The 12,428-nt window shown below is 37.6% G+C and overlaps 1 pseudogene; it reads right to left on the minus strand.

The window, feature by feature from the left end:
- Positions 1 to 625: 625 nt before the first annotated feature.
- LOC101659481 lies at positions 626 to 11,609 on the minus strand (annotated as a pseudogene).
- Between the last annotated feature and the right edge of the window lie 819 nt (positions 11,610 to 12,428).

Genomic DNA, 12,428 nt, shown 5'->3' on the forward strand with positions numbered 1-12,428 from the left:
CTTGCTAGAAGCGAGGAAGCCAATGAAATGAATATAGTAAATGCACATGTATATTTGAAAAGTGATAAATGCCTATGAGTGAAGGATTAAGAAACAGTTTTTTCTTATATATGAGGTTTACATATTTTAAAATAATTTTGATGAATGATTTGGCTGCTCAGATATATCTGTCCTTAATTTCTTTTAAAGGTGTTATTCTTTTCCTGATTATAAAGTTTTATATTTTTAATAAGCTTAATACAAACAGTAGAACAAATTCAATGGAGAAAGCAAAAGTCAGAGTCTTCAAAGGCAATGCTCAACCATTGTACATATATGTCAGGTGAGTGGCATGTTATTTAATCCTGCACATGCAGCCAGCATTAAACTTTCACAGTAGTATTACATATTTACTGCTGTTAGTCAGATGCTTGTGAAATGTGAAAGCCAAGAAAACATGTCACACTAAAAAGGCCCCAGGAGTATTTCAATATGTGAACCTTCCTGTGGTCTTCTCACAAGTAGACTGTTTATCTTTAAATCTTCTCCTCACCTCTAGTTGACTTGTTCATTTCTCAACCTCTTTGGCCTAAACTTTTCTCTTTTTTTAAACTTTGGCTTATTTAATTAAGTTCTTTGCAAGAATCTAGAACACCAGTTTGTGAGGATCAATCCCATTTGAGCGCGAAGGTCGCACACAAGTAGCCTTGGAGCTGGAGAACAGCTTTGATTTTTGCCAACATTTGGGAGTCCACAGCTCTCCGATCAGCCTTGCGCTGATCTTTGATCTCGTATTTCTCTTCCTCGGTGTCAGAGAGCTTGCCGTCCACAGCTTCTTCTTGAAGTAGGCGTCCGTGGATGCTTGGGGATTTTCCCACCACTGATATCAATTTTGGCGGAGGTGGCGATGACACATTTCTGGTGTGTTCTATGCAGAGGCACTCGATTGAGGGAGTGCGGTCCAGTCACAAGCAGCACGCCGCTGCCCAGCTGCTTCAGGAAGACCACTCTCTGGCCTCGGTGCCGCCCATGAGGATGATCAGCAGCACCGTCCCCGGGTGATGCTGGCGCGCGGTCTCTGACCTGCGGCTGAAGGGCTTCTTGCCCGGCTCAGCAGCTTCCTCGGCACGTCTTCCGCAGGGTGATACCCGGGCATTTTACGCAGCTTCACCACTTGGCTCCCGCCGTCTTTGTCACCACCAACTGGCTTTGTGACAGTAGCCAGGCCCTTTTCCTTCTGCTTCTCAACCCTGGACGTGCCGCCGAGTACTTCCTCTTGTACATGGCCTTGCGGGAATACCGGCCGGTTCCTTGGACTAGGACCGGGTTGGGGCTGCAGTGGGGCTTCCCCTCCTTGGGCTTTTGCCCCTTAGCCTTAACTTGGCCACTGGCATCTGCCTTCTTGACTTCGGGCTTCTTCTCCTTGGTGTCTGGCTTCTTCTCAGCCTTCTTACCCACCCTCTTGCAAGATAGGAAAGAGCTGCCCTAAACTTTTCAATGGTAAATGCAGATAACGAAGCCTGCTTAGCAGAGCTGTTGCGTGAACAATATTAATGAAATAACTCGTCTAGCTAGTAACAGACAGGTAGTAACTGGAAGTTATAGACAACACTGACTGGCAGAAACTCTCCTATCCTCCTACCACACCAAGTAAACTTACACCTTAACAAGTCAACTAATAAGAGAAGACACCGTTTTTAATGATTGATAAACTCAGTAATTATCTGCTCAAGGCATTTTTAAAAACCTAGTTAACATAAAGCTATATATTGAAAATGACAGTGGCTTAATTGAATATTTAATTAACATAATCATGTAAGACACCTAATAATAAATGTGTAAGCATTTAAAATGTAACAATGCTCAAATATAATAATAACAATACAATATCAAGTTTGGTATGTAAATTCAACAGATTGATATGAGAATATTTAAATGGGGAATTCAAATTTGAAGAAATGTTATGCGCTCTTGATTTGAATTCTCATGTATTTTATAATACTTACTCTTAAGTTGAAGTCCTTTGATAACCGAATCCAAATATCCAATTTTATTGGTAGAATACTTTGCTTAGTGCTAAAGTACACAAAGTGTGCTTTTGCTGGAGGCACCGTTTTTATTCGTTATGAAGCTCTGCTGTGGCATGTGCTTTCACTGATTAGAAAAAACAGCAAATAGGGAAGAAGCACAAAGCAACAATAGCAATATTATTTTGCAAACTCTCCCCTGAGCTATAACTAAGCTAGTTGGTGTAGCCTGGAATGATCTTTTTTTTTTTTTCCAAAATGATATCATTGTTCTTTAACTTTATTTTTTATTAATCATTTTATTGGGGGCTCTTACAGATCTTATCACATCCCATACAGCAATTATATCAAGCATATTTTCACATGTTACCACCATCATTTTTTCAGACATTTACTTTCTATTTGAGCCGTTGGTATAGCTCCTCTTTTTCCCCTCCCTCTCCTCGCCCCACGTCGTGACCCCTTGATAAATGATAAATTATTATTGTTTTCATTTCTTACACTGACCGCTGTCTCCCTTCACACACGTTTCTGTTTTTTATGCCCCATGGGGAGGCGATTATGTGTCAATCATTGTGATGAATCTCCCTCCCTACCCACCCCCCCCTCACCCCCAACTTCCTCCCTACTCTCCTGGCATCACTACTCCCAATTCTGTTCCCGAGGGGTTTATCTGACCTAGATTCTGTGTGTGTCATGAGCTCTTATCTGTACCAGTGTACATGCTCTGGTCTAGAAAGAACAGAAAGGCAGGACCAGGGTCATGATAGTGGAGATGAGGAAGCCTCAAAGAACACGAGGAACATTGTATGTTTCACTGGTGCAACATTGTGCCCTGGTTGACTCATCCCTTCCTTGTGAACCTTCTGTGAGGGGATGTCCTATTGTCTACGGTGAGTTTTGAGTCTCTGCTCCAACCCTCATCTAGCTCAACAGTATGCTTTTTTATTTTGTTTTGGGTCTTCTGTTGCCTGTTACCTGATTCCATCGACACCTCATGATCACACAGGCTGGTGTGCTTCTTCCATGTGGACTTGTTGCTTTTCTACTAGATGTCAACTTGTTTAAACTACAAACCTTTAATAACACAGATGCTGTACTTTTTATAGCTGGGCACCATCAGCTTTTGTCACCATATTTGCTATGCACCCAGTTTGTTTTCATTGATCCTGTCAGGAGGGTGAACATCACAGAATGCCAGGTTGTTAGAACAAAGTGTTCTTGTATTGAGGTAGGACTTGAGCAGAGGCCCAAAGTCTATCCACTTCCTTAATGTATTACCATGTAAATATATGTACATAGGCCAATACTTCTATTATTATGAATTAATATATTTATATAAGTACACATTTATGTTTATACCTCTATCCATACCTTTGCTTCCTAGATCTTTCCTCTGTTTCCTTCTACCTTACCTTCTCCTTACCCAAGCATCACACTTGCCTGGAAGGCTCATTTCATTGTATGCAACGTAGTCCACACAAAAGTGTCTAACTCAAATTCAAATAATAAAGCACAAAGACAAAGACTTTGAGAATAGGCAATTTCCTGTCACCTGGATGAAACACAATATTTAAAATCTATGCAAAGCAAAGTTGTCAAACTATCTAAACCCATTTTAATAACATTTGAGTTATAAAACTAAAATACACTAAAACAAAAATATATAGTTAGGAAAATTTTTAAAAATGTTTTCTAAAAATAAAAATAAATTTTTAAATGTTTTCCTTTAGAAAATATAAAATTACTAAAATAAAATGATAAGGATCCCTATTTGTACATTGGTTAAATACTAAGATACTAACTAAAAAGTTAGCAGTACAAACTAAGCAGCTGCTCCCTGGTAGAACTGACACGGTGGTCTGGTCCATAAATATTACAGCTTAGGTAATGTTACGGACAGTTCTTCTCTGTCCTAAAGGGTCTCAAGGGTTTGAATCAACTCGATGACACACAACAGATTTTAAGTAGTAACTTTCCCATTACTGTCTAGTCTTACCCAAGTTTTTAAGACAGGTTTTTTTTAAACTTAAATATCCAATTCTATGCATAATTACTCTCCATAATAATTATTTTTCCTACTTCTTTTCTACTCTTAAATTACTTGATTTTAAAGGTGGTAAACTATTACTGTGAACTACTTATGAAGAAAAAAAATCCTTGAACTATTTATGATTTAGATTATTAAGAAGCTATGTATTGATTCTTTACATCATAAAGTGCTATGTAATAATTCAAAAATTTACAACTCTGATTGAAGCAAAATATTTAGTTTATATGATTTTTTTTCTATCTTCGACTGGGTTAATTTAACACTGTTCTCGAAATACTAGTTGGATTACAGGCAAAAGCACAAAGTTGAGCAAGCATGGAGCAGTGAGCTATTCAAAATGATGATGGAAAGTAAGCAAAGTGCAAAGCTTAGCTCATTTCATCACAACATCGTGTGTCTTCCTGTCATTCTGTGTTAGCTTCGTGCATTAAGAACACATTTATGAAAAACCTTGAACAGAACCTGTGGTGGGTTTTTACCCCTTTTTTGAAATTAGTAAAAGTTAAAACAAGGCTAGATAAATTATTATATTTCTGGGAATATGAAAACTGTACTCAGAAAAAGGCAAAGTACAAATGATTCAATAAAATGGAACTAGGAAATCACCCATAACAGAAAATAACCACAAATATTTGAAATTCATATAAGAAATATAAAACCTTCAATAAATAATTAGGCAATTAAATATTTCCCCTTCCATAAATAATATAATCAAATTAGAAGGAACTAGATAATGCCCGAAGAAGTAGTTATTTACCGTGCAGGTCCTTTAACAAAGCTATTGGATAAACAAATTATGCTTGTAATCAATGGTGTAACTTTTAAAGCTCCCAAATTAAAGATACATATATATTTTTAATAATTAATTTTATAAATTTTATTATTGAGAATATACACATTAAAAATATACATCATTCCTTTCTACACTTTACTATTGTGTGTTGCTGGTTTTTGGAAGATCAGGGTTTTTTTCCTGTGTGTGAATGAGATTTTATTATTATTTTTTTAGTCTCTTTTGTATGATATAGGATCCCTGATAGCTTAGCGGGTGGCTCATTAGGCTGATAACAACACGTTAGCAGTCCAAACTCACCAGACACTCCACAGCAGAAATAGGAAGCTTTCTGCTTCCCTAAATATTTATACGCTAGGAAATTCACAGGGACAGTTCGACTCTAGCCTATAGGGTTGCCATGAGTCAGAATGGACTAGACGTCAGTGAGATTTGCTTTGTTTGACTTTGTGTGACATAGCATAAATAAGTTTGTCAGCAGTATCTGTTCATAATCACTTAACCACCTGACACTTCAGTTTCTTCATATATAACATTGAGATAATAAATATTCACCATATAGTTGTGAGAACACAAATGAAAGTGTGCTGGTGACTGACACCAAGTGTTTGGTAAATAGTAGTTATCCCCATTGTGTTGACTCTGAGTTCAACCCAAACCAAACACTGTGATCAAGTCAATTCTGATGCAAAGTGTCTATAGACAGAGTAGAACTGAGGCTGTTAGTCTAGATGGCAGCTTCATCTTTTTCAACTAGAGCTGCTGGATTCCAACCATTGACCTTGTGCTTATTAGTCCCAGGCATAACCTATTATGCCACCAGAGCTCTTTATTCAATGCTGAGGTCATCCAATACTGTTAGTACCTAATGGACTTTGTAGAATTAAATATTAAACACATTTTGGTAGTTAATATATAATGATGATCATATTTGCAGCTTTACTGTATTTTTTTCAAGGTAGAATGAGTAGCAGAGAAGTAAAAAAAATTAAAAATTATCAGTGAATGAGAACAAGGGCTTTACAGATAAATGATTCTTATGCCTCTTATGAGGAGCTCTGGTGGTGTGGTGGTTATGTGTTGGGCTGCAGTCTGCATGGTCAGCAGTTTGAAACCATCAGCAGCTCCAAGGGAGAATCTACTCCGGTAAACAATTACATTCCCAGAAACCCACTGGGCAGTCACCATGAGTTAGCTCTGACAAGACAGCAGAGTGAGTTTTACGTCCATTATGATTAAATATATCTTAAAGTTTTCTACATAACTTCAAAATACCTAGTGTTTTTCCCCCCAAAGAAGATGGAGTTCAATCTTCCTGATAGTAAATATTAAAATAAAAGCAAAGAACTTCCATTATTATGAAACAGTGTATGATGCACAACCATCTGAGAGGAAAAGTCTAGCTGTCCTCTAGGGTTCCCAAGCCTGTGATCTTCACCGCGGACCCTATGCAGATACAGACCAAGAGAAAGCAAGGGAGTCCTGGGTCTTTTAAAATCAGTGAAGGTATCCTTTTGCCAGACTTATTCAATCAGTATGCTGAACAAATAAATTGAGGAGTTGAATTAGATGAAGAAGAACATGACATCAAGATTAGAGAAAGTCATTAGCAATCAGAGACACACCGGTGACACAATCTTGCTTGCTAAAAGTGAGGTTTTGAAGCATTTACTGATGAAGATTAAACAGCGCACAGCCTCCAATTTGGATTACACCTCTGTATAAGGAACAGAACTCTTCACAGCTAGACCGGTGAGTAACATCATGATACCCAGATAAAATATTCAAATGGTAAAGGACCATTTACTTGGATCCACATTTCACTTGGATCCACATTCCATGACCATTGAAAGACCAATAAGGAAGTCAAACGACATATTGCTTGGGGAAAATGTGGCACAAAAACTCTTTAACGTGTTAAAAAGCAAAGAGGTCACTTGGAGGAGCAACGTGAGCCCAGCCTGAGTCATGGTATTTTAAAATGACTAACATGCATGCTACAGCTGGAAAATGACTAGGAAAAACCGAAGAATGCCTGCATTTAAATTGTGATGCTGTCAAGAGATCATGAACCGTCAGAAACAGTCAGCATGCTCCATGGCAGCCCAGCTGCCAAGGCTTCTCTCTCGTACTTGGGCTTGTGATCAGGAGAGACTAACATGCTCCTTAGAGGATCAACACAAAAGAGAGAAATACCTCCCCACCCCCAGCCAGTCCTGGGGCTTTGGGGCTCCGCTCAAGGGGTGGGTCCCTCTGGGACATGGGGTTACAGTGAATGGTGTGGGCCTCTACCTGGCTATGCCTCCACAGTAGGGTAGATGGACCCCTCTAGGGTTTCCCATATGGGCTCCAAAAAAATTTATTTTCTTCTTTTTTGCTTAAGAGAGAGAGAGAGAAACATTCAACAGAATGGATTGACTCAGTTCTGTGACCATGGTGAGGACGATGCAGGAGCAGAAACTGGTTTTGTTGTACACAGGATTTCTAGGAGTAAGCACTGACACAAGGACACCAAAAAGACAGATTTTCCCAAAACTTTAAGAGATCATTGAACATATCATGATAGTTCAGGTTCTTCTTAGTCCTCAAAGTGACATCCTGGCTCTTCGTTGCTTTACAGAGACCTTGTCCTGCTGATTTTCCAAGTGCAAGGAATCTTTGATGCCGTGGCTGCTGCTTCCATGAGCAATGATGTGGAGCCAAGACAGAGGAAAATTTTGACCTGCAATCTTTTTCCCATTTATCATGATAGTACCTATTGGCCCAGTTGTGTGCGTGTCGGATTTCTTTACACTGAGTTGAAATACATATGGAAGGCTGCAATCCAGGTCTTGAATTTTTTTCTTGGGTTCTTTTAGCTTGATATATGTGGAGTGTGTCTTTTCTTTGTGGTTTTCTGACTCTAGGTCTTTGCACATTTCATTATAATATTTGCCTTTGTCTTCTTGAGCTACCCTTTGAAATTTTCTATTCAGCTTTTTTACTTCAAAATTTCTTCCATTTACTTTAGCTACTCTACTATTAGAGCAAATCTTAGAGTCTCTTCTGGCATCTGTTTTGTTCTTTTCTTATTTTCAGTCTTTGTAATGACCTTTAACCTTTTCATGAATGATGTTCTTGATGTTCTCCCACAACTTCTCAGGTCTTCTGTCAATAGTGTTCCATGCATCAAATCTGTTTTGAGATGTTCTCAAATTTCAAATGGACTATACTCTAGTTCATATTTTGGCTCATGTGGACTTGTTTTTCTTTATCTTTAAAAAACATATTAATAATTGACAAATTAACAATTTTCCAAGTCAGCCTCTGGCCTTTTTTGGGTTAATGATATTGAATTTCTCTATCATCAATACATTTTAATAGCATGTGTAATCAATTTCAGACTAAAAGAGTTAGTAGAATTCTTCAATTTATTCATCTTCAGCTTTAATGGTTGATAAGTCAATTTGAATAATCGTTGTATCGATTGGATTTCTTTATATGCATATAAATATTGGCATCAAAATCAGCATTGTATTTAAAGATACATCTGAAAATACCCTTTTGGACTAATGCGATGACATTCTTCCTGAATTTGTCACTTCTGGCATTGTAAACCATAAGATCGTCAGTTTTAAAATGACCAATATCAGTCCATTTTGGTTTACTAACCTCTAGGATATCAATTTTTATGTGGGCCATTTTATTTTTAATGACTTTCAATTTTCCTAAATTCATACTGAGTACATTACAATTTCCAATTTTTAATGGATATCTACATAGTTTTCTTCTCAATTTGAATTTTGCCCCATCAGGAAATGTGGGTCCTGAAAGCTTTACTCCACCCGCATGTTTATGGTCCACTCTACTTTGGGAAGCAGTATTTCTACAGTTGCATTCTGAATCCCTTCCAACCTTCTGGCACTATGTCTGACGGTGTTCTGTTGCTACTTATGAAGTTTTTCAGTATATGACCATTCTGTTCCCATTCATAAGGTTTTCCATTACTCATTCCTCAGAACATACTAAATTTTAAAAATGCAATAGTTCTGTAATATTCTTGCTTATCAGTTTAAATTCCTATCACATATAAAGTTAGAATTAAAGCAAATGATTATATTACTAGTGGAAAATGTCTCCTTTAGTTTATTAAATTATTTTGCAATATTTTGCCTGGCTGCCTACATTCATCATTGTCTCTTCTTTGCCTGGAAGCTCTGCTGATACTGGTTCACCCCAGGTGACCCTGCTAGTACTTGAAACACCAGTGTCAGGGCTTCCAGAATCACAGCAACATGCAAGCTCCCCCAATGACAGACAAGGGGGGGGTTGGATTTAACTATGGGAAATAACCACTACTTCCACTTTTAAAATATATAAAATTATTTGAGGCTATGTGCTTGTAAGGTTATTAAGATGATATTAGGGATTGGAAATATGCTTTCTGGTTCTAAGTGTTCTCTAATTAAAAGGCAGTGGTCCTTTGGACAGATTAGTAGTTTTCAAAGGTATAGGTTTTCATTTGCCAAACTGATGTGGCTAATACCTTCTCTACCTCCTTAGTAGGCACAAAAATAACACTATGAGGAAATAAGAATAAATGAGAACATAGACTAACTGTTCTAGGTGTGATATAAAAGTCAAGCATTGTAACAGTCACTGAAATCGTACTTGTTATTCAAGGTAACAGGTTGGCATAGAGATTTCCTTGAGGTTATGTAAGATGCTAAATATGCTAATAAGTTCTATGGCAGAAATACAAAATTCTGAATACACACACCTACTCTGAAAGGGAAAATGTGGCCTTTAATCCTATGGACACATTTTAGGCATGTTTTAGTTTATGATTGTACTGTACATTTTGCCAAGGTTAATTTCCCCACTGGTCAGTGGTGTCATAAAATCAGTGACCATCAACTACTGAGATTGAATTCTATTTAAATATTCCAATTTGGAATCATCATACATGAAGCGAAAAGACATTAAACATTTTCCTGCTTCCCATCTGCCAAATTAGTACAGAATTTTCTGACTCAAAGGCATCTGCACGAAGACTTAAATTTGTCAGCTAACAGTTCTCTTATGTTTTTTAACTAAATTTTAAAAAATACAATAGTTCTGTAATATTCTTGTTTAGCAGTTTAAATTCTTATCACACATCAATTAAAAAATTAAGCAAATAATTATATTACTGGTGGAAAGTCTCTCGTTTAGTTTGCTAGATTTTGGGGGAATGGTTTCGTGGTTGCCTAAATTCTATTGAACTCTCTCAACGTTTTTAAAAAAATTCCAACCATCATGCATCCATTTCTTCCAACCTAATTAAGAAATGCGTATGTGGGATTGAGCTTTCTTACTGATCTATTCTAAAAGAAGGCTGAATTTCATGCTGACAGGATCAGCGCATGGATATGCATCCTACCGGTTTGCGTTATGGCAGAAGTGATAAGCTTTTGCAGCAACTCCCTGCAGTGATAGCTCCCTTAGTTTGAATTTCCCCATCCTGGTAGAGATAGCAGTTCCTTTGGCTGTACCTTCTCAGATGTATCTTGAAAATCCAGCCTAGGGTCTGTTTATATCCTTTTCAACAATTCTGTGGGTTATATAATTTCTTTTAAAAATAATTTTTTCTTAAGGAGAGTGGATTATTCCTTTCAATAAACTCTTACCCATAGAATGGAAGCAATGAAACTTAAAAGAAAGAGATTTTCATACAAGCTGTTTCATCCAGTGATCATTAAAACACCTGACCATCTGATGGTTATCATTAGAAGATTAAACATCCAAGGGACATAAGTTATTTTAATAAATGATCACTTTGAATGGGTTGTTTATTGAATACAAAGCTTGAACAGAGGAGGTAGCTGCTGATTTTAGTTGTTTAACTTTTCCCGTTATGTTAACGCGCAGGAGACATACATGTGCAAAGCCTTCTGTGAATGCTACTGCTTCACACTCTACTCCAATTCTGATCCCCACTGTCATGAAGCTGAAATCCACTCATACTGTCCTCTATAGGATTTCCAAGACTCTGCGTCTTTATGGGAGGAGACAGCCTCATCATTCTCCTGAGGGCTGTTGATGGTTTTGAAACACTCACCCTGTAATTAGTAATCCAATGCTCATCTAACAAAACCTGAGGTCGCCTTAGGTTGTGCTACAGAGTTTAAAGAAATAATAAAAAACAAAACACTTGAAACAATGGGAATCACTTGAGCATATTTACCAAAGCTCCACTGTCCAATAGTTGCCAGAAGACAGGATGCCTTCCAATGAATGGCTCTGCTTTAATTGAAGCCACTTTGCAAGAAGATTCACATTTTTCTTATTCCCTTTTACTACAGTTCCTCATTGTCCTAGACCTAGAGAGTCATATGCCGGCACACCCTAAGAACTATTTAAAAATCCTAAAAACAATAATTTTTTATGTGCCCAAACCCTGGGGAAATATGTGTTGGACCATGGAGAAAGGCACGTAATACAAATTTTTATACAGCTGTCCTTAAGGATATACTTTCCAGCAGTCCTGAATCCAAGATTAAAGCAGTTGCATTGTTTACTTGAAGGAAAAGCTAAAATTAAAGAAACTAGTTATTAGAAATTGCTCAGTATAATATTACACAAGGAGAACCCAAAATTGAAGGAGCTTGGCTTGTTGGAGGGGATTCCGTTGATTCAATTTACTCACATTTTTCCCCACGTCGTTCGGAAGGGACTTGAGGCGGTTTCTTCAACCAAGTGTTTGAGAAACGCACAAGGACGAGAGCTCCAACGTCATGTCGAGATGTGCATGGTTGCCCTCTATAGAGGAGATGGCAGCAAGCGCTGGTGCTATTGGAATGGCTCTGTGAATACAAAGAGAACAATTTCACGGATAGTATAGGCCAGGTAATGATTGTTAACATCAGATAAGATTGTAGCTGAGTAACAGAGCGAGAGTGATAATCAGAAATGTTTGACCTATACAAATATTTGAATGTCAATGTTTGATCGCATGGCCCAGAGTTTTAAAATAGGAGCTTACCCACCAACATCCTATGTGTTCTGTAAAATTAAATTGACTTTAATCTGGAAAACAGAGCAACACCTTTCACCAAATCTGAAACAGCACACAGACCCCCAGCCTCTTGAAAGGGGCAGCCATATACTGTTGATAAGAGATACTGAAATAACTTGTAAAGCAAATGCTTACTGCAAATTTACCTCTTTAACTTACTCAAATGGACCTACAGCTATTTCTTCAAGAAAAGTAAATACTCAGAAGTTTAAAAGAATTTTGAACAAGCTCTAATCTAATGTTTAGCTACAGAAACCAAACACCATTGTTGTACACTATCAAAGAAGGAAATTAAGTGGATGAGGTTTAAATAGGCTTTTGGCTAGAATCCATCTCACAGGAAGTAGTACACTAGCAGAATAATGGGGTTATTTCTCAAGTGTATCAGTGTATGGGGGCATAATTGTAATTGTAATTGAGATTTCAGCAAGGCACAGCCCTTTAAGCTCTCTAATTCATAGATTGAGGGATATTATGGCAGTCAGGGTCATGTAAAAACCCTGATTCTACCCCAAAAAAAGGTGGGTTTTTTTTTCTAGA

The sequence above is a fragment of the Echinops telfairi genome, unplaced genomic scaffold (genome assembly GCF_000313985.2).
Source record: "Echinops telfairi isolate 266 unplaced genomic scaffold, ASM31398v2 ScPeMD7_18;HRSCAF=68, whole genome shotgun sequence".
Taxonomy (NCBI): Eukaryota; Metazoa; Chordata; class Mammalia; order Afrosoricida; family Tenrecidae; genus Echinops; species Echinops telfairi.